Below are 23,404 nucleotides of genomic sequence, written 5' to 3' on the forward strand. Positions count from 1 at the left end.
GCTCTGTATGTGGAAGCAACTGAGGCCATCTTTGAGTCAGGCATATGCATGTGAATGCTGGTCGGAAGAGTGCCATCAATCACTGCTTCTGTTTCAGTCACAAAATCAGGCAGGGGGTGGATATTACCAATGTAATGCATAACCTGCTTAAGCTGTCAGATAATGTTATTCAAAGTCTGGAATGGAGAATACACTTTTGTAGTTAGCTAATGTCAATATGATCCATTTTATGCACTCTTGCTTGCCTGTCCATATAAATATGTTTCAATTCTCTCAAGTATTGAACGTGGTATCAGAGTGGGGATGTCCATTAACTAGGAATGAAAATGTAGTCAATATCACATTTTTATCAGTACTATTCAACCGTCTCATAACAGTGTCAGATGGATCCATGAATCAACTTGGTAGTACATTAATCAATTGCCATTACATTGTTGTTTCTGGTGGTTATTTCTTTGGATCTGTGAATTTGCATCCCCAGATATTTCATGTAATCAGTGCTCTATTACAGCAGGTATTAAATTTCAGTAGAAGCAGCCCGAGGGGTTATTGAGAGGACTGCATGTGTGAACATTGATCTTTAATCAAGCCGTAGGTTATTTTTATCAGATGTTCTCTGCTTCAACCTGAAGTGTTTTAAACTGTTGAGCTAGCTTCTTTTTTCTGTTTCATCCGGTGCAGCCATATTGTACTTGATAATAATGAATTTTGTTAGCTTCCGGTTTGTCATGGGAGTGGAGTTCAATGAACATTTCAAACACACATCTAATCTTGGATTCCATAATTTTTTCATGCTCTGTTTTATTTTACACATTTTACACATTATCCAAATCTGTAAAATGTGATGGAAAAAATAATGTGAAAAAATAATGTCTGTACTAGCGACTTGTGTTTACTTTTCTTGTGGAAGTCATATCCCAGTAATTGTAACATTTCTGAAAAAATTACATTTGCACCAGGTTGTAGTATTCCACTGTTTGGATGGACACAATCTCTGTGAGTTGATGAGGTTCTAATTTTGAAGTACAAGGGCTCTGTATACAAAGGTAAATTTACAAGTGTACATCTTCTACAAGAAAATGTACTCTTACACTTTTGAGTAACTTTTCTACTTTTGGACATTTACCATTTACGGGTGTAAAGTTACTCAAAAGTGTAGACATACATGAATTCAGGGGGTGAAGCCTAACTTGTGAGTGTAAAGTTATTACTTGTAACTTTTCACACGTATGCAGAGGTCTCCACAATTGGGGTAATGGGGAAAAATTTAAAAGTTTATTAAAATTTGCATTTAAATATGAATGAAAATTAGTTTAAAATACTTATTCTAAATGTCGAAAAAAAATAAAACATGCTACAGCATTATTAGTTTAATTGTGAGTTAAATATTTAATTAGTTTCAATATACTAAATTAAATTATAATTATTTTTCTGAGGTCCCACCTATAGTATAAAATATATATCTATTTATTATGCAGTTAAAATATTAAATGTTATGTATAGAATTCATTTCAATTATTTATTTAAAAAAAAATTGCATTGTTAATAATGTTTAAAATGTTTAGTAGCATATTTTATAATAAAGTAATAATTATGTTTTAATCCTAAATTAAATGTATTTATATTTTTAAACATTTAAAAGAAGCTAATTTAAACATTTTTAAGGGAGGATGTTGCAGTACCACTGGGTGGCCATGCGTGGGGCTGGACTAACCCCTATTTTGAGCTAGAGTACATTTACTAATGTTTTGGGTCCTTTTTGGTTGTTGTTACTATAGAAGTGAAGCTTGTGAATAGTAATAGGCTTACCTTTTTGAGAGTGTGTGTGCCTCCCTAAATCCCTCTCTAGCCCTCCCTTAATCCTTCCTTACTTATCCTCAAACACCTCCCATATAGTGGTAAGTATACCCCATTTTCCAGCCACACCCGCCTGTTCCTCACAGATTTATTATCTAAACATACTTGTGTAGAGATCGGTTCACTTGGGGCAGAGATATCCACTCATAGGGCTTGATTCACAAAGATAAACTTACGATTGTTTGCTATTCACAAAGGTATTTACAAATATTATCTTAACAAGTGTGGCGTGTTAATATCAAGGAAGGAGAATGGGGACCAGGAGCTGATTATGGTCCTAGGTCTATCCTGTATCACTTTTCACTTTCCTCTTACCTCTCATATCGATGTGAGGGTGACTTTTTAGCACCCCCACCGATGGAACAGTGACCCTCTTTTTGGTTTAACGAGTGTGGAGTTTTCACACATAAAACATAAGTCTTTTTGTGTATGGAGACGTGGCACTTGTAAAGATACTACTTATAAATACTTTTTTGGATAGCAAACAATTGTAAAGTTTATCTTTGTGAATCAGGCCCACAATAAGTAGGAGAGGTGGAGGAACAGACCTCTACTTGTAAAATGTAGGTTAGTTGATAGCGTTTTGAGGTATGTTAGTAGTACTGTTTTTATACTACTAAATGCACTACAAAATGCAGTTGGTCGATAGGCCTCTATGTTTTTATCTGTCAGATTTCGAAGTGTAAGGTTGGTAATGACTGCATCTGTGAACAGACATGTGAGTTTTAGGTCAATGCGGGAGGGGGTCCACTAACTCGATCTGTTTGGGTTTCCCCCTATTGGACAGGGGTTCCCTGTGGAGAGTGAAGTTTATTTGTATAAGAATAATAATAATAATCCTAATAATAGTGACAATTAAAAAAAACAGAAACCTCTAAATTGTATTGAAATGCAAACTTCACACACAGTCATTTGTTGGAGATGCTGCACTTAGGAAATATGTAAAGTTGCAGTTCACATCCACAGACAGACCTTCTTACACAGATAACCAAGAACAAGTTTCCTCGATGCAGCATCTTAGAAAATATTGTGTGCCGCTTCGGCCGGTCCCAAACTATAACCCTCTAAGCAGGAGCTCCTCCAGGCCTTTCACGCCTAACACTGAAAGAGCACAAGCATCAGTTTTAGCCCTGGTAAACGTGGATAGATGCAAACAGAGGAATTGTGCTGGATCCATTCTGCATTGCACGTGTGTCCAGAAAAGGCAGACGGGGGCTCTTACTGCATGCAACTCACATGAGATCAGAGAGTATTTCTGTCTAGGATTTATCTCAAGTAAGACTTTTTAGCACCCACACCGATGGAACAGTGACCCTCTTTTTGGTTTAACGAATGTGGAGTGTTCACACATAAAAACATGAGTCTTTTTGTGTATGGAAACGTGGCACTTGTAAATATACTACTTATAAATCCTTTTGTGGATAGCAAACAGTTTTAAAGTTTACCTTTGTGAATCAGGCCCATAATAAGTAGGAGAGGTGGAGGAAAAGACCTCTACTTGTAAAATGTAGGTTAGTTGATAGCGTTTTGAGGTATGTTAGTAGTACTGTTTTTATACTACTAAATGCACTACAAAATGCACTACAAAATGCAGTTTGTCGATAGACCTCTATGTTTTTATCTGTCAGATTTCGAAGTGTAAGGTTGGTAATGACTGCATATGTGAACAGACATGTGAGTTTTAGGTCAATGCGGGAGTGGGGGCCACTAACTTGATCTGTTTGGGTTTCCCCCTATTGGAGTGGGGTTCCCTGTGGAGAGTGAAGTTTATTTGTTTAAGAATAATAATAATAATCCTAATAATAGTGACAATTAAAAAAAACAGAAACCTCTAAATTGTATTGAAATGCAAACTTCACACACAGTCATTTGTTGGAGATGCTGCACTTATGAAATATGTAAAGTTGCAGTTCACATCCACAGACAGACCTTCTTAAACAGATAACCAAGAACAAGTTTCCTCTATGCAGCATCTTAGAAAATATTGTGTGCTGCTTTGGCCGGTCCCAAACTATAACCCTCTAAGCAGGAGCTCCTCCAGGCCTTTCACGCCTAACACTGTAAGAGCACAAGCATCAGTTTTAGCCCTGGTAAACGTGGTTAGATGCAAACAGAGGAATTGTGCTGGATCCATTCTGCATTGTACGTGTGTCCAGAAAAGGCAGACGGGGGCTCTTACTGCATGCAACTCACATGAGATCAGAGAGTATTTCTGTCTAGGATTTATCTCAAGTAACAGCTCTGAGAAGGACAGTGTTGTGTAGCACCTTTGACAGTTCCCACGACTCAACTTCACTAAATGTAAAAACAGCACTTTGATGTGAAGTGAGAGCTTCTTTTGGCAAACTTTTCCCCACACTTCATTATAATCTCTGGGATTGAGTATTTTAAAATATCACAGACTTCTCACAGTGGTCAAAAGATATTTCCAATTTTATAACACTATGGGCTTATTTTTACTCAACTGTGTTTTAATAAACAGACGTGATCTTTTGGCCCAATATCTGGCAGATGAAACATTAACTGGCAATGGAAAGTGTTACAAAATAACCCCAATCAATACGTCCTAGGTCAATGCCTGCTGCCATGTTTCCAAACCTGGCGGCCATTTCTGCTGTATTGAGAAGCTATATCTCTGTATAGGGAAAGCTCAGTGTACTTGAAGTGCTCTACTTAAATCACATCAACATTTAAAGAGAGAATGAGACAAATGACCATCTAAACATAAAAATCAGTTTCTCCTTACTATAGAATTTGAGCATAGTTCATAGCAAAAAACAATCAAAAGAAGAGAGTGAACTGCAAAAGACCTAATAATACATTGCAGATTATTTGTTATGAATGTCTATTAATAACCTATTCTTTTATATACTTTGCGTAAAATAAAAGCATATGAAAGGATATTCATGATGAAATACTCTGCTTTGAGTCCCTCGCCGTTCGCTCTCCTCTTTCTGATCACATATTGGGCAACACGGTCTATGTGGTATTGGCACCGTGTGTTCACCTTTGGAACTGAGCACTTTCTCTGTTTGAGTGTAATTGCTCCTGTATTGTGTATACTTAGGTAGAAGCAAAGCCATAACATTGGCAAACAGCTAGAGGAAATATTATTGCTGATGGTAAGTTCAACTGTGAACTCTTTAGCAAAGATATGCTTAATTTGTGAAAACATAAGTGCTGGGGCACAAGGTTTTTCTCAGAAGCTTGTGGCTGGTGTTCCTGAATGTAGGCGTGGTTGGTTGAATTCCAAGGCGTCACTGTCTTGATTCCACCTCAGACTTCTTCCATCTACCACCAGATTCTCCCTGCCCCTTTATCGCACTGTTTTAGGTTCTTGTTCATCCCTTTCTGACTTTGTCACTGTTTTGCCGCCTTTCCCTTCCTCCTTCTTTCCTTCTTTTGTGTTTTTCTCTCTCTTGCTCTTGGTTAAATTCTCATTAGGAAAAATACATGCCAGCCCCAAAAAATGAGTGCTGATCGACCCCACCTGCACCCACCAGCACAAATTAAGCACTGTCTGTATATCATTACCATGAGATGTGTGGTAATAACCTTACTTCTCCTTGCTGGGGAATTTGTAAGCAATGTACAGCAGATTGGGCTGTGGCAGAAAGTGGTTGAGCTTACCAGGGGACTTTGATGTTCTTCCGTAAGATAGTGCCAAACCTTCGAAGCATTCTAGAGCACACTGGGTGCTAGGGGTTGAAACTATATATAATTTAATGATAATTTCGATTGGACTTTTTAGAAGTCCATACAATAAAATTCCTTAGCCCTGAAGCATCATTCAAAATTATATTAAATTAGCACACCTTTTTAGGGCAGGTTGGAGGTTCTCTCACAAGCAATGTTCATGGACCTCTGTCCCAAAAGTATGCATTTTAAAGCAAACTAATTAAGAAACACTAGTATTGGGTGGATAGGATTTGAAAATGTACAAAGGGGATTTGGGATTCTCCCCAAAGGATGTTTTTTAAATAAAGGTGAGCAAAAGGTTGCATTTTGAAGTACTTAGGGTCATGGTGTATAAAACAGAACAGGATGAGAAATAAAGGCAGTTTTACATAACAGTTTCAGGGTTCTCAACTGAGGGCGATTTATGAACAGTTATGACCAATGGTGCATATGATCATTTACAAGGAACACCTGTATAGGTATTACTTGTGCATTTTAAAGCTATTAGTTCAGCTGTATAGGTTAATAGAACATAGGAATAAAAGACAAATTACGAAGGGCTTTGTGGATTCTCTTTCAAGAAAGGCATTGGTATAATTTATAGGACATTGTACCCTTGTTATTATTTAAAACTCAATGGGATTTAAAAGTTGCTCTGCGGCTTTGGAAAAAGCTAGGAGTTCTCAAAATGGAGCATATAATGATCCTTTTCTCTGTGTTGCATTGACCAATAATACACCTGAGCATTTTCTTTTCCAATCCAAAGCACATATTTTGACTTGTACCATTTTTTAAGTTAGTGCACATGCTGTATGCATCACAGCTCCCAAACATAGGACAATAATTGCCTCTTTGTATTTCACTCAGAGATTTTTTCGAGGTAAAGTATGGCAACAAAGTCTTTTCAAAACATACTAGTGAAATAACATTCATCAAAACTGGGTGGCGTGCGCCAAATAATTATTCTCTTATGTGCTTTTTTCCCTTTTGAAACTAAAATAATACTAACTTTTTTCTAGAATGATTTCATATGCAACTATACAGTTAGATACTGGTGTTGTGTGTATTTTGTAAGTGAGCTTTAAAAACAGGTGTACAAATTTAGCTTCTGAAAGACAATTAAAGACAAAGCATTGTTCTTTGGTGTAAAACTGGTGGGCTAGCAGTGTATGTAAAAATGAGACCATAGCTCAAATCTCTGCTTCTCCACTTAAACAAATTATGTGATCCTAAACAAATCACTGTGCCTCACTTTCTTTAACTCTCACATTGGTGAGGAGTAAAAAATAATTTGGAGCCTCATTAGGATGGCGGTTGTACTTACGTCTGACCGCCATCCATTCAGAAACGGGAACACCCTACGATAAATTGGCAATCTCACCAGCCGAATTAGGATGCAACCGCGACCACGGTGGTCGCAATGTCTATATTTTGTATTGCGGTGGATGCTGCGGTCTGCAGCACACGCGCAGTACTAAATATTGACATTACACATATCCCTGCATTGCTTGGCAGGCACCATGTGGAGCTTGCCACATGGTGCAGGTGGTGCCCCTAAAACTGAGGGCCAGGGGGGAAAGGGGGCCTGCTACGGGCCCCCAATGTCCCTTTCTGCCAGCCTTTTCATGGCGGGTAAACTGCCATGAAAACGGCCTGCAGGGAGGGACATTATAATCCCTACGGCGGTACCTGGCAGGCATCGCCACCATTGTAGGGATCGATATTTCCTCTGACGGTCCGATGGGCTCCTTGAGCCTGTCGGATCTATGGCAGTCGGTCTTTCCGACCACCACCCATCCACCTGCCATCCTAATGTGGTGGGTGGAAAACAATATTGCGATGGCGGTGGTATCAACTGGCTGTCGGTGGCAGTACCACCATCAGCGTAATCAGGCCTCTGGTTCAATGTGTGTACTATACATAGTACAAAACCCTTGAATATGTTTTTAAAAACTGTAATGTTGCTCCAAATACAACAAAAATATTTACCATACATATAATGAATATGACAAACTACATTTCTTGTCTCTTAACCTTCTAGAGGTATCAACAGAACACGAGGAGTGTTAGGAGAATACTGTTTAAACTTAATATATTCGTGTTCACAAACTAGACACTAATACAAGTCACTCAGTATAATTAAACAACTTAATGTACAAAAGGAATAAGTTCACATTTTAAAGAAATACACTTTTTTTCAATCATATGTTTATTTGACATCTCCATTTCTGTTGTGTGAGTTAGATAGTACATCTTTCAATGGCTTTGGCTCTCATGGCCTGGTTCCTACAGCTTATACATTTTTTGACTTGTTCTCCTCTATCTCTGGTTGTGAAGTCTGCATTAGCTTCGCTCAATTGTGAAAGTAGGCTTACTTTTACAGCACATGTATGATCACAGTAACAGAGCTCCCTTTGTGGCTAGTTCATAACTTTGCACATTGCCCACTAGTGAATCACTCCCATATTTCTACTTCTTGCCAGCAGCATTACTCAGAACGTTCCTGGCTTGGTCTAATAGTCACATGTTTAAATTCCATAAGGTAGATTTAGCCTTCCATCTTTCTGAGGTCTTTAGTGAAAGCGCTTTGAAATAGCATATGTGGTGTAGAAAGCACTAATTGAAGAACAAGTTATTATTATTACTATTATTATTATTTGTAGCAGCAGTAGTAATTGCAGTATTATCTTGCTTTGTTGACTTACTTTTTTATGTGGTGCTAAAAAAGGAGATACCTAAAAGTAATTACATGGGCCATATCCATGCCTGTGAGGACTCAATGTCATGTTGACGTCATTCACTGTTTCTGTTTGCTGTGCACTCATTTTTCAGGTGCGGTTCAGTTTTACAGTATTATTCAGCGATTTGAGCTTGAGGGGAAAGCTATGATGCTAGCTCTTATTTCATGTCAACACCAATAACAACTTAATTGTATTGTACTTAAAAACCTCATGGGGCATGTTTGATTCATTATATTCTTTTGGATCTCTGTTTAATTTTATCAATCACAATTTGTAAATTTGATCATAACAATTGTATCTATAAGTGTTTCAGTATTGAAATATTAGGTTCCAGAGTAGCGTAATACTCGCCAAAAAGTGTTTCAACCCCTTGTATCGGGTAATAAGTGCTATATATATAATATTAGAATTACAATGGCAAATTTCAATACTTTATATTCAGGAGGCAGTATCCTGGAATTGTGTGACTCTTTCAAAGATTCCAGCGATTTGACAAAAATAACATCATCGGTCACCTGAGAGACCTCCACTAGCTCCCGATCAACAAAATAATTACCTTCATGATCCTCGCGCGCGCCTACAAAGCCCTCCACAACGCCTGACCTGCACACCTCAACCACCACCTCTCCTTCTACACACCCACCAGACATCTCTGCTCTGCCCAACTGGCCCTGGCCACCAACCTATGGATCTGCAAGACCTCAGCTGGAGGCTGGAGGAAGATCCTTCTCCTACCTCGCTATGAAGACCTGGAAAACTCTGCCTCTACATCTCAGACAATCACCGTTACGGCCTCAATTCAGGAAGGACCACAAGACCTAGCTCTGTGACTGAACTGCAGATCCCCCCCCCACAGTGCCCTGAGACCCTAATGGGTGTGTAGTCGCATTTACAGGAAACCTGATTGATTGATTGATTGATTGAGACCCAGTAAAGCTGATTGGCCTGGCAATAGAGTTTATAACGAGGTGCTCAAAAGCCCACTTCTGTGATCGACCATTTACATTTCTGCAATGCTACTCTTTGCCTTTTTGTCTTTCCACATAAGGTCTTCTAATATCTCATCTATTTCTTTGAACAACCAGGACGTTAGTATTACTGATAGACTTGAAAAAAAAGTAAAATAATCTCAGGAAAACCAAAGTTTTCGCTAAGGCAATACAACACATCACAACAGAGGTAATATTGATCAGAATTTTATGCAACTTCTCAGTGCTATCATTGCCCTTGTTATGCTACCTGTAACGACCTCTGGTTCCATTCTGTAAATCTGAACCACCAAAGATTTGAAGGCCATCTCCTACCAGCGGGGTTGGTTTTGGATCCCTGGTAGTAATTCCCACATATCACCTCATCGGATTGGGTATATACATGTCTTTCTACAGTTTAATCTTAAACCTCAGAAAATTCATTAGGTCATCTGCCAGAGTTTCAAGTCCCATATTTACATCTCACAGGTATATTAAAATATTGTGTGAATAAAGGAAGATAATGTGGTGTCATATTCCCTGTACTTTTAGTGCCATCTTTGTCCCAGTGTTGCACAAAGTGGCAGCAATCAGCTCCTTTGCAATAGCAAAGATGAGGGATGACAAAGGCGGCCTCTGTCTAGTTCCCCTTCTGATTGTACAGGTACCTGATATTTTGCAGCACATGCTTCTCTTGGCCTCCAGGTTCATGAACCATAGGAACACCCATCAATTGAATACCTCCCTCATCTCCATACATCGGAGTACTGCCTTTAGGTATCTCCACCCAATGGAAGCAAACAGCTTCTCAAAATCTATAGATACCAGCAAGGGTGGCGGGGCCTCATGTGGTGTCATCAGACCCACTTTGGTTGGGGTGAACATTCTGGGGCATGTTCAGGGGCATTCTTCCTAACTGAAGAACTGTTGAATACAACCTTGTTAATTTAGCTGCTAGCAGAGTAGCATATGTCATCTAAAATGTGTCCGTTAGGCCATCCAGGCCAGACATTATAACATTAGCTAAGCTCAGAACTGTAATTTGAATTATTTGCTCTCCCAAGGGGCTTTCAGCTCCTCCCTGTCATCAGTTAAAAAAACTATCAGGTTTATTCTTTGTATTACTCTATATCAGGGGTCTCCAACATTTTCTGTGGTAAGAGCTACTTCTGCTCATGGAAAGTCTTCCCGAGCTACTAGCAAATGTTATACCTGTAAAATAGTGACTATACTATGACCACCCAAAGCAAGATTTTCAGTAGGGGTGCCGCTCGTAGGCTCGGATTGTGTCGTCTTTGCTGGGGCTGCCACGGAGCATTTGTTTCCTGAATAACGAGGACAACGGAACTTTTAACTTTATTCTTAACCCTCGGGACTGCGAGGACCAGGGCGCCTTGCGGATTCCTCACCTGCCGCACCTGGGTCCTCTTCCCGACTCCTCCCCCGCCTACCACTTAGCGCCTCGCGGCCCCCACTTCGCGGGAACCGCTCGTAGGCTCGGATTGTGTCGTCTTTGCTGGGGCTGCCATGGAGCATTTGTTTCCTGAATAACGAGGACAACGGAACTTTTAACTTTATTCTTAACCCTCGGGACTGCGAGGACCAGGGCGCCTTGCGGATTCCTCACCTGCCGCACCTGGGTCCTCTTCCCGACTCCTCCCCCACCTACCACTTAGCGCCTCACGGCCCCCGCTTCGCGGAAGCCGCTCGTAGGCTCGGATTGTGTCGTCTTTGCTGGGGCTGCCATGGAGCATTTGTTTCCTGAATAACGAGGACAACGGAACTTTTAACTTTATTCTTAACCCTCGGGACTGCGAGGACCAGGGTGCCTTGCGGATTCCTCACCTGCCGCACCTGGGTCCTCTTCCCGACTCCTCCCCCGCCTACCACTTAGCGCCTCGCAGCCCCCACTTCGCGGGAACCGCTCGTAGGCTCGGATTGTGTCGTCTTTGCTGGGGCTGCCATGGAGCATTTGTTTCCTGAATAACGAGGACAACGGAACTTTTAACTTTATTCTTAACCCTCGGGACTGCGAGGACCAGGGCGCCTTGCGGATTCCTCACCTGCCGCACCTGGGTCCTCTTCCCGACTCCTCCCCCGCCTACCACTTAGCGCCTCGTGGCCCCCGCTTCGCGGGAGCCGCTCGTAGGCTCGGATTGTGTCGTCTTTGCTGGGGCTGCCACGGAGCATTTGTTTCCTGAATAACGAGGACAACGGAACTTTTAACTTTTTTCTTAACCCTCGGGACTGCAAGGACCAGGGCGCCTTGCAGATTCCTCACCTGCCGCACCTGGGTCCTCTTCCCGACTCCTCCCCCGCCTACCACTTAGCGCCTCGCAGCCCCCGCTTCGCGGGAGCCGCTCGTAGGCTCGGATTGTGTCGTCTTTGCTGGGGCTGCCATGGAGCATTTGTTTCCTGAATAACGAGGACAACGGAACTTTTAACTTTATTCTTAACCCTCGGGACTACGAGGACCAGGGCGCCTTGCGGATTCCTCACCTGCCGCACCTGGGTCCTCTTCCCGACTCCTCCCCCGCCTACCACTTAGCACCTCGCAGCCCCCGCTTCGCGGGCGCCGCTCGTAGGCTCGGATTGTGTCGTCTTTGCTGGGGCTGCCATGGAGCATTTGTTTCCTGAATAACGAGGACAACGGAACTTTTAACTTTATTCTTAACCCTCGGGACTGCGAGGACCAGGGCGCCTTGCGGATTCCTCACCTGCCGCACCTGGGTCCTCTTCCCGATTCCTCTTTCTCCCTATTTAAGTCCCTCCCAGCCTCGCGTGAGCGGGACGCGGGCGGGGCGTAGTCCGGGGCGAAGCCCGGGCAAAGGGCGGGCCCGTTTAAGCCCGTTCAAGCACGGACAAGACCGGACCGGGCCCTGTCTCTAGGCTTTGTAATACTGTTGTTGTTGTGTCGCTAGAGGATTGCTACTATGGGTACCCGTAGCAAACTCACAAGCTCACAACCTATTGTATCTGGTACTTTGGACAGTTTTATTATTGGAGCGAATTCCGTTGTACAAGGTGAACTGAACATGCTAGAAAGGCGTCTCTCTGATAGGATTACTAGTACTAGGAGTTCTTCGCTGGGTTTATTAGCATCTGCTAGGTCTCCTTCCAATCTGGATGACTCACACGCAGCCCTTATGGATAGCATCGATCAAACCATTGCATCTGTTTTACAAGACCTTAGGTCTAATACTTCCTCATGTAGAGATACACTTCAGTCTATTCCCGAGTGTATACCTCTATCCACGCACGAAATTTTATCCGATCCAAGTTTGTCCCGTGTTCATCCGCCATATCAGGGTGCAGTCTCTAAAAGAAAACGTGAGGGGAACTCTAAACGAGGGAAAAAAGCTAGATTAGATCGCTCTCACAATAACATCCCAAACACACTCATTACATCCCTTACTAGGCCAGTTCCAGATACTGGGGTCATATCTAACTCACCCCCAGTGTTGATCTCTTCCCAACCTGAGCCTCTCCCACTTGTCTCAGATCAGGAAGAGGGGCCTGATGGGGGAAATCCCGCCTGATAGATACTTTGAATAATGTTCTTAAGGGCTTTTTTACCCCGTTGCTGGTCAGGTTTGATTCTATTGATTCTAGGCTTAAAGAAATAGAAAGGGCTATCTGAGCCTCAGGTATCCCATCAGGGAGCAGAGGCAAAACTCATAATGCACCGGTGACGAGCACGAGTGACTCTCAACCCCTCTCCTTCCCCACACCTGCAGCCACGTCAAACTTCCCTCTCATAACGGATTCACTTCCACCTAGAATACCACTACTCCCATCCAATCCCTCCCTTCCTATTTCCTCTATCCCTCTATCTGCTCAAAGCCAATCACCAATTCTAACTAAGAACCTTACTGGAGCACCTGATCTAAATCAAACAGAAGCAGGGCGAACTGCTAGGGAGCCAGGCGACCGCACCCTCTCAGATGCGGTTAGTGCAAATTGGAAAAATGTAATTAATCTTCCTCCCGAAGCCTCACCCTACGTTATAGTTTTAAGTGGTGTCCCAGAGCGTACTAACCCCGAGATAGAAACCTATGCCTCTCTCAAAAACAAAGTGATTAGCTGGCTTAACACCCACAGGCCCCTTCCCCCGAACATCAGTTCTGAGGTTTTAATGGTTAGGAGGGTTCCGTGGTTGGGAAGCACTATAAAGAAAATTAAGGGTGATTGTATCTTGGTGAATTTTAGCAATCCTCTGATTGCATCTTATATCTGTAACTAGCCCGGTAATATTGGTGCCACTTTTATCAAACCTTTACCATTGTCCTTTTTCTACCCTCCAAATAATATTTTTCCCCAGGCTGAGATGGGTGGTAACTGGACCAGGGTTGGATTCAGCTCATCTAGAGGAAGACAGAGGCACATTCGTCTTGGTATGCCCTTACGTGGCGATTTTCTGTGCAACAATAGGTATGCCTGTCTCGAAGAGGTTGACTGACTGAGTCGGGGGGACGCCACTCCTAATTTTCTCATTGAGGCGCTGTCAATTCCCAAACAGCAGTCACCTTGTCTTGCCCTTTCTGCTGCTCCCTCTATTGCCCTGCCGAATGTGTGCGAATCATCTGTGTGTAAAAACTCTGATGTTATTATAAATTGTCCATCTACACACAAAGTTCTCTCGTGGAACATAGCTGGTCTAGCTAGTAAGCTTGATTGCCCTTTATGGGGATCCTTTATAGACCTCCACCATATATGTTGTTTCCAAGAGACTTGGGCAAGGCAGGAATATCATCGAGTGGGTTTTGCTTCTTTTACAATTCAGGCTGTGTGGGGTGGCAGAGGCCGTCCCTCAGGGGGTTTAACTACTTGGGTCGCCACTCACTTGGGCTGTAGTGTTACAGTCTTAGAAACCGGGTCTGAGGACATCCTTTGCCTGTTGTTGGACTGGCGCTTAGGTACCAAGTTAGCGGTGATCAATGTGTATGCTAGGCCCGTGAATCTATGTGCGGAATCTCGGGTGATTGATGTTCTATCTAATGTTTTAACCATGATCCCTGAGGGCACAATGTTTCTTATAGCTGGTGATCTCAATTCTCATTTTGAGCCACTCCAGGGGCTGGTGGATCAAATAAACCAAGAGGAGGATGAAACTTGGAACATTCCACATGTCGTCGGCCCAATGGTCAGGTCCTGAGCCCCCCTGGCTGTACAAATCACCTCTTTGACGATGGCCCACTCGATCAGGGCCTGTAACGGTCGAACAACTTCGGACAATCCCTCAAGGCCTACGTTCAACAAGCCGGGGAGGGAGGCTAGACTTGACTATATTTTTGTCCAGTGTAAGGAATGGAGTAGAGTATCTGATTTTCAGGTGGTCCCCAGGGGGGAGAGTGATCATAATCCCCTGATATTGGATATTTCCCTATTGGGTTTGTGCCCTGGTGATTCTTTGCCACTACCCAATTCGGAGGTATCAAACAGAGCTACTCTGACCAACAATAAACGCAGAATTAAATGGGTTAAATTGGCTGGCAATCAAGTAGAACTATCTCAAGTCTATGTGACGGTCGGCCTAGCACTGGATGATGTAGTAAAACTCACGGAGCAGCATCTCTCCCCCGATTACAGTGTAAAATTGGCCAAGGTCAATAAAGAATTATTTTCTACTTTATTTGGTATATTCAACCCAACTGTCCCTTGTACAAAAAGGACCAGTAGACGGCCCAATTGGTATAACAGGGCATGTAGATCGGCCAAGAGTGATCTGTTGGATGCAATAAAAAAGAAAGCGTGTAGGGAGGATATCCAACGCAAGAGACGGATTTACAGGTCCCTAATATACCATGCTAAACTAGAGTGGGCTTCTGAAAATTGGGATAGGCTAACATCTGCCCTCAATTCCAGAGACTCACGGAGATTCTGGTCGATTGTGTCTACTGGCACAGTGGAACCTGACGTTGCAGTAAAACCAAATATCGCCCCTGAAACTTGGGAAGAACACTTCAGTATTCTCTATAGGGGGGCTTCCCCTGTTTTTGAGGCTCTTCCGCCCACTATTGCTGGCCAAGAGCAGGTTAATTTCACCTTGAGTGAGGTCCAACTTGCTATATCTATGCTTCCTGCGGGTAAAGCTCCTGGCTTGGATGGGGTCCCTGGTGATTTGTACAAACACGAACCCAGAGTCTGGGCACCATACCTCACAACATTATTTAATGCAATCCTTGGGGGTATGTCAGTTCCTCCCACATGGCTGGGCGCAGAAGTTGTGCCTATTTTTAAGAAAGGGTCCCCCCTGCTCCCTGGTAATTATAGGCCTATCAGTCTGATAGATGTTGCTCAGAAACTCTTTTCAAGGTTGATTCTAGACCGCATTGTGGACTGGATGGAGGATTCTGAGATTCTGAGCCACTATCAGGCTGGATTCAGAAAGGGCGTTTCAACAACGGATCAGATTTTTAGATTATGTATGCTCTTCTGGAAGACAGTCAAGGTGGAGGAGGGTTCCCTTTACACTGTCTTTGTTGACCTACGTGCGGCCACGTACGAAACTTTGGACTGTGCTGCAGGAATTAGGCCTTCCTGCCCCTCTCTTGCAGATTCTAGTGCGTCTCCACACTAATAATTTTGCAAGGGTCAGATGTGGAAGAGATGGCGGTTTATCTTCTAGCTTTCCTGTTGAAAGAGGGGTAAGGCAGGGCTGCGTTTTGGCACCAACCCTGTTTTGCCTCTATGCAAATGGCCTCATTTCCTATTTGAATGATGTACCAAATAGAGACGCCCCACGACTCGCTGGTATAGGCATCTCAGCTATCATGTTTGCTGATGATACCTTGCTTCTTGCTAAGACTCCCATGGGGGTCCAACGAGTCTTGGATGGCTTTGCCTCCTTCTGTGCCGACCGGGGGTTGGAGATCAATACGGCTAAGACAAAATTTATGATCTTCAACCCCCCTAGGACCTCCCGTCCCAACCCGATTATCAATGGTATTAGTCTGGAGAGAGTCCATACTTTCGAGTACTTGGGACTGACCTTGAATGAAAAGATGACTTGGTCCCATCATCAGACAAAATCAAATTTAAAGCTAACTCAAAAGGCGGGGGGCATCCTGAATTTGTGGAAAGAATCCATGACACATCCCATTGGTCCGCCACTTCAAATTTATAAAATGCAGGCACGTGGGGCTGTAATATATGGTGGCGAACTGTGGGGAAACAAATGTGCTCCTGAAATTGTCGCCACGGAAAACAAGTTCCTACGGAACCTGGCTGCTCTGCCACCGAGCACACCTCTTCTCCCCCTTAGGCTTGATATGGGACTGAGATCAATAAAGGAGGAATTAGGTGTGAAGCCTCTAACTTTCTGGAGGCGACTCTGGACAACCCCTGAACTTGGGAGTTACCGGTCCGATTTTACGGAACTATACCAACATCCAGCTTTACGTACTATCCCATGGCACAAGTGCATAAAGGACAAATTATTGAGGTTGGGTCTATCGACCCTGTGGACAAATCCGCAAGAGGCCTGTAGCACTATATCCCGTAAAGATTTGGTTGCATTATATTACGACTGCAATTTGACTGCTTCCTTGGCAAGTAATACACTGGGGCTAATGTCTAACACCTTCTTAATAACCAAGGATTACTATAAGCTGGAGACAGTATTGGATGATATTAACCCCATTGGTCTTAGAAAACTATTCCTCCAATGGAGACACAATGCATTGCCAATTAGAGCCCTTACCAGTAAATGGCACCCGCCTACTTTAAAAAACTGTTCAGCTTGCACTAATGAGCTGGAGAATGACATTCATTTAATCTTTTTCTGTCCTTCTTATGCGAAATCTAGAAAAAAGTGGATTACTCCCATTTGCAGAAATTGGGGTTTTAGGCACCATTTGGATGCCTACCGATTGTTGAAATCTGATTTATCCCCTCTTACTGTATTTGCTGTCAGTAAGTATTTAGCGGCTGTATGGAACATTAGAAGAACTTTTCTGATGAACTGAAACTGTGATTGTATTATATGAAGTTGTTTTATGCGCTAAAAACTTATGTAAATGATGTATCCATGTGAGAAATTGGCCTGGTATATGATACTCACTAGTTAAAGTGATCACCTTGTACCATGCCAAGCAACCCTTATGGTGTGGTTGTAAGTCAACCTTTTCGGACTAGCTGCCCTAGTGGTAGCGTAGGCTGAGCAGTCTTTGAGGCTAAACTCGTGAAGCGTGTTAAGCCAGCTGTTTTACCAAATGCAACCCCCTTTTATACCAATGAAAGGACACCACACAGATATATATTCAAAATATATATGTATTTATTTCTCAAAGTAACCCCTAGTCTCTTTATGAGCACAGGAGCACAAATCGTCAAACAAGATTACAGTAGAATACACAGAAGTTGCACTTTACATGGATAGGCCCTGGTGGCCGCTCGAACCATATACTAAAATAGTGGTATAAGTACCACGAACAGAAAAGGGAAAAGGCCTAGGGCCTCTAGAATCGCTGGGCCTACAAGGAGCTAACTTCAGTTAGTGACCAGGAGGTCCACGGGTTGCGTGTGCAGAGCAAATAGTCACACGCGTGCTCCGATAGGTTTCAATGGGTGCGTAAAAAGTACAAAGTTACTGCAAAGAGGATCTTCCGGAGGGACTAGGAACTCAAGATTTGGAACACAGGCACTAGAGATGTAATACTACACTTGGGCACAGGAGTGCCAGCTTTACCTCACCCACAGGAAGCGGGTGCATAGGCCTCGAAGTGCGTCGGGTTTCTTCTATCTGTTCCGTGGCGCCTGAAGACAAAGATGCTGCAGGCGGTCGGTCCGGGAGAGATGCGGTGGATCCAAGAGTGGATCGGAGATGTTGAAGACCTGTAAGCAGAGGGGACAGTGTTCACAGTCACTAGCCAGTGACCAGCGTGGCACCAGGTGGGTACCAGGCAATGTCGGGTGCAAACAGGAAGAAAGGTGTAGCTTGTCTCTGCAGCCACGTGGTCCCTGGAGGGTGAGGACGTCCAGGAGTCGGTTCACGAGCTGTCCCACGCAGGCTCTCGCTGTCGGCGGTGTCGGCGACTTGATTGAAGCAAACAAGCCTTGGCAAAAGCAATTGTTGTAGGAGATGAAATAAGCTGATGGTTCTGACCAGCAAGGTCAGAAGGACTGCTCCTTTGGAGGGGAGCAAGGGCCAGTCTGAAACAACCAGACCAGCAGTGTATTTTGTGAAGTTCGTCGCCAAGATGGCCACTAGCCAGCGGACCAGCAACCGGTTAGGCGCGTCGAGTGGCAAAATGCAGAAGGGCCCCACGCAGATTGTGGAGATGCTGGAGGGCTCACTTTTGGTGCAGATGCTGCTCGAGGGTTGGGCTTCTCAGATCCCAAAGCACAACTTGGAGGGAGCCTCGGTTGTTGCGCTTGCAGCTTGTCGTCGTCGTTCCAAGATGGCTGGCTCCACGTGTCTCGGTGCCTCCACGGGTCTCCTCTTTTCAGGGACTGTGGATCGGGCGGTGAGAGGTCTGGAGGTCCAGGCCTTGTCAGTCTCTGGGCTCGGGCTCCGGCGGGAGGCGGCGGCAAAGCAGATGTTGATTCGCTGGATGGTGCTTGCGTTAGCAAGGTGGTCACTCCCTGACCACAGGGGAGATTTCCTTCAGTCTTCTGTGCAGCAGAATGTCGAAGTTCCCGTCTTCTTCTTAGTTTCAAGTTGATTCCAGGATGTCTGAAGTCTTAGGACACAGCTCCTACCTTTAAGCGGATTCTAGGGGCCGGACTACCTGCTAGGTCCCTCCCTATGGGTGGGACCAGGAAGGGGAGTGGTTACACCCCCAATCCTTTGTCCAGCTCGCCCCAGGCCCGGGACTGGTGTGCCCCAGGACCGGTTTGAACTGGCATATGCACCGAGGCTCCTTGTGAGCCACAGGCATGTCTGGTTTCTTTCAAGCCCTACCTGACCAATACACAAAATCCTGTCTGGGGTGGTGCATGCACCTCCCCTGGCAGGAAACCCTTTGTCCACACCTCCCAAGCTGGAAGGACTCCCAGCAGCAGGAGGGCAGACTTGTGTCTGTGGTGGCAGCATCCATTTTGTGGAGCTGAGGCTATGTCTGATTTTACCCGGGTTTCAGGTACTGTACATGTCGTGTCCCTCTAAAAGGGTGGAATGCTAACCCCGTCGCCAGAATTGGCGAGGGGTTAGTATTCCACTTCATATGACACCTTACTCGACATGTTTTGATAAAGCCAAACCAAAGATAGCATTTAACCGCGAGGTTCATAATGCACTTAAGAGTATATGGTATGACGATATCTGGAAACAGTAGAAGGAAGTTGTTCTGACCACTGCAGACAGGCTCAGCTCATGCCAGAGCACCATCTCACATGGAACCAAGCACTCTGCCTTCAGGATTGTTAAGGCCTGCCATAGGAGTGACTTATAGGTTAACATGTGTCCCATTTAAGGTTAGGTATAGGTATACTACACCTAAGTAAGAGGTGATTACACCAACTTACCCCAGCTGAGTGATCAGCCAGTTGTGTCAAATTGTTAGGCCAAGCCTGGGGTGGCATAATACATGCTTCAGCCCCTGGCAGGCCTTGGGTACACCAATGCCCTGGGTACCTAGTGTACACTGGTACAGGGGCTGACAGGGTGATCCACTTCCAATTGGTTACGCACCTAGGGTGCATAGTTTTAATTTAGTAAAGAGAACAGCAGGCTGGGGGTCTGATTGGCAGGCCCACAGCCTCAATATGTCAAAAACCAGTGAAGCAAAAAGCAAAAATTTGGGGTGACCAAAGGATAGCAGACCCTACTCTCCTACAAAACCCCCCCCCCCCAAACGCTGGGACATTAAACTAGCCTTGACCAGTCTTGTCTTCATGTCCTAAGTGGAAGTACCTGGAGAGACCATCTGCATTCCCATGGTCAGTACCTGGCCGGTGCTCCACTGTAAAGTCCATCCCCTGTAGGGAAATGGACCACCTAAGCAGTTTGGGGTTTTCACCCTTCATCTGATTTAGCCACAAGAGGGGCTTATGGTCGGTCTGAATCTTGAAGTGAGTGCCAAACAAGTATGGCCTCAGCTTCTTCAGGGCCCACACCACAGCAAAGGCCTCCCTCTCAATAGCTGACCAATTCTTCTCTCTGGGGGTCAACCTTCTGCTAATAAAAGCAATGGGTTGGTCTTGACCATCTACATTAAGTTGTGACAGCACAGCTCCCACACCCAACTCAGAAGCATCTGTTTGGACAATAAACTCTTTGGAGTGGTCAGGACTTTTCAGGATAGGTGCAGAGCACATGGCCTCCTTCAGGTCATCAAATGCCTTTTGACAGCTTACTGTCCACTGAACCTTTTTGGGCATCTTTTTGGATGTCAGATCATTAAGAGGAGTCACAATGGACCCATAGTTCTTAAAAAACTTCCTGTAGTACCCAGTCAAGCCCAAGAAAGCTCGAACTTGAGTCTGGGTGGTTGGAGGAGACCAGTCCTTGATGGATTGTATCTTACTCTCCAGTGGTTGAACTTGGCCTCCACCTACAAGGTGGCCCAAATATACAACCTTACTCTGCCCTATCTGGCACTTAGTAGCCTTGATAGTGAGGCCTGCCCTTTGCAGAGCCTCAACAGCCTTCTTCAGGTGGATCAGGTGATCCTCCCAGGTGGAACTAAAGACAGCAATGTCATCAAGATATGCTGCGCAAAAGTCATCCAACCCAGTAAGGACTTGGTTCACCAGCCTTTGTAAGGTGGCAGGTGCATTCTTCAGACCAAAGGGCATCACCACAAACTGGTAGTGCCCACCTGGGGTTGAGAATGCTGTTTTGGCCTTAGACTCCTCAGCTAATCTGATTTGCCAATAGCCAGCTGTTAAGTCAAATGTGCTCAAAAACTTTGCAGAAGCTAGTTTGTCTATGAGCTCATCTGCCCTTGGAATAGGGTGTGCATCTGTCCTGGTGACAGCATTGAGACCACTGTAGTCCACACAGAACCTCATCTCTCTCTTGCCATCTTTGGTGTGAGGTTTGGGGACCAGAACCACTGGGCTAGCCCAGGGGCTCTCTGAGGGTTCAATGACACCTAATTCCAGCATTTTATGTACCTCAGCCTTTATACAGTCCCTGACGTGGTCAGGTTGTCTGTAAAGCTTGTTCTTTACAGGCAGACCGTCACCAGTGTCCACCACATGGGTACACCAGTCAGTTTGACTAGGTATCAAGGAAAACATATGTGAAAATGATTGTAGAACCTGTCTACATTCAGTCTGCTGATGGGCAGTGAGGTTGCCTCCAAGGGTCACTCCTTCAACTGAGCCATCTTCAGGGTTCTGAGACAACAGGTCTGGGAGAGGGTCACTTTCTTCCTCCTGTCCCTCATCTGTAGCCATGAGCAAGCCCATGTCTGCCCTGTCAACATATGCTTTAAGCCTGTTAACATGGAGTACCCTGTGGGGACTCCTGGGAGTTCCTAGGTCCACCAAGTAGGTAACCTCTCCCTTCTTTTCCAGGATTGTATGGGGTCCAGACCATTTGTCTTGGAGTGCTGCTGGGGCCACTGGCTCCAACACCCATACCTTCTGTCCTGGCTGAAACTCAACCAAGACAGCCTTTTGGTCATGCCAAGCTTTCTGTAAGGCCTGGCTTGCCTCAAGGTTTTTGGATGCCTTCTCCATATACTCAGCCATCCTGGAGCGGAGACCAAGTACATAGTCCACTATGTCTTGCTTAGGCTTTTTGAGAGGTAACTCCCATCCTTCCTTCACTAAACACAGTGGGCCTCTTACAGGGTGCCCAAACAACAATTCAAAGGGGCTGTAGCCAACTCCTTTTTGTGGGACCTCTCTGTAAGCAAACAGAAGGCAGGGTAGAGGGATGTCCCATCTTCGCCTAAGCTTTTCAGGTAATCCTTGGATCATACCCTTTAGGGTCTTGTTGAATCTCTCAACAAGCCCATTGCATTGTGGGTGATAAGGGGTGGTGAACTTGTAGTTGACACCACATTCCTTCCACATAGCTGTCAAGTATCCTGACATGAAGTTGGTACCTCTGTCAGAAACTACCTCCTTAGGAAACCCCACTCTGGAGAATACTCCCAGCAGGGCCCTGGCCACAACAGGAGCTGTAGTGGTCCTAAGGGGAATTGCCTCTGGATACCTGGTGGCATGATCCACTACCACCAGTATAAATCTGTGCCCAGATGCAGTGGGAGGATCCATGGGACCCACTATATCTATTCCCACTCTTTCAAAGGGGACCCCCACCACAGGTAGTGGTATTAGGGGGGCCTTTGTTGTGCCACCTGATTTGCCACTGGCTTGGCAGGTCACACAGGAGCGACAAAACTCCTTTGTATCTTCATTCATGTGAGGCCAGTGAAAGTGAGGGACAAGCCTGTCCCAAGTCTTATTCTGGCCTAAGTGTCCTGCTAAAGGAATATCATGGGCCAAGGTAAGAATGAAGCCCCTAAATTGCAGAGGTATAACCAACCTCCTGGTAGCACCAGGCTTGGGGTCTCTAGCCTCTGAATAAAGGAGCCCTTCGTCCCAATACACTTTATGGGTACCTTGAGCATTCCCAGCAGCCTCAGCAGCAGCCAGCTGTCTGAGGGGTTCAAGAGAGGGACAGGATAACTGAGCCTGCCTCAAGTCAGCCCTTGAAGGTCCCCCTGTCCCCAGAAACTCAACCTGATCAGGTTCAAGCTCTTCAGGGACAGTTCCTTCAGGGTCCTCTAGATCAGCTTCCTGGGAAGGCTGATCATCACTCTGAGGCAGGGGAGAAGGCACAGCCTTGACCCTCCTGTTCTTCTTCTTGGTAGGTGCTTGGTCCATTGTTCCAGGATCCAAGACCTGAGGTTCAGTGAGGCGCTTTTTGGCCTGTGACCTGGTCACAGCAAGGACATGTGATGATATACCTAACATCTCTGCATGAGTCCTGTACTCCACTTCTGACCATAGAGAACTCTCTAGGTCATTGCCCAACAAACATTCTACTGGGAGGTCTGCACTAACCACAACCCTTTTGAGGCCAGTTACCCCTCCCCATGAGAAGTTAACAACTGCCACACTATGTGAAGTAGTGGCATTGCTGGCATTGGTCACCAGGTAGTTCTCACCTGGTATGTACTGTCCAGGGTCCACAAAGCCTGGTGTCACCATAGTGACACTGGCACATGTGTCCCTGTAGGCTTGAGACACTTTTTCATT

The sequence above is a fragment of the Triturus cristatus genome, chromosome 9 (assembly GCF_964204655.1).
Source record: "Triturus cristatus chromosome 9, aTriCri1.1, whole genome shotgun sequence".
In the NCBI taxonomy this organism is placed as follows: domain Eukaryota; kingdom Metazoa; phylum Chordata; class Amphibia; order Caudata; family Salamandridae; genus Triturus; species Triturus cristatus.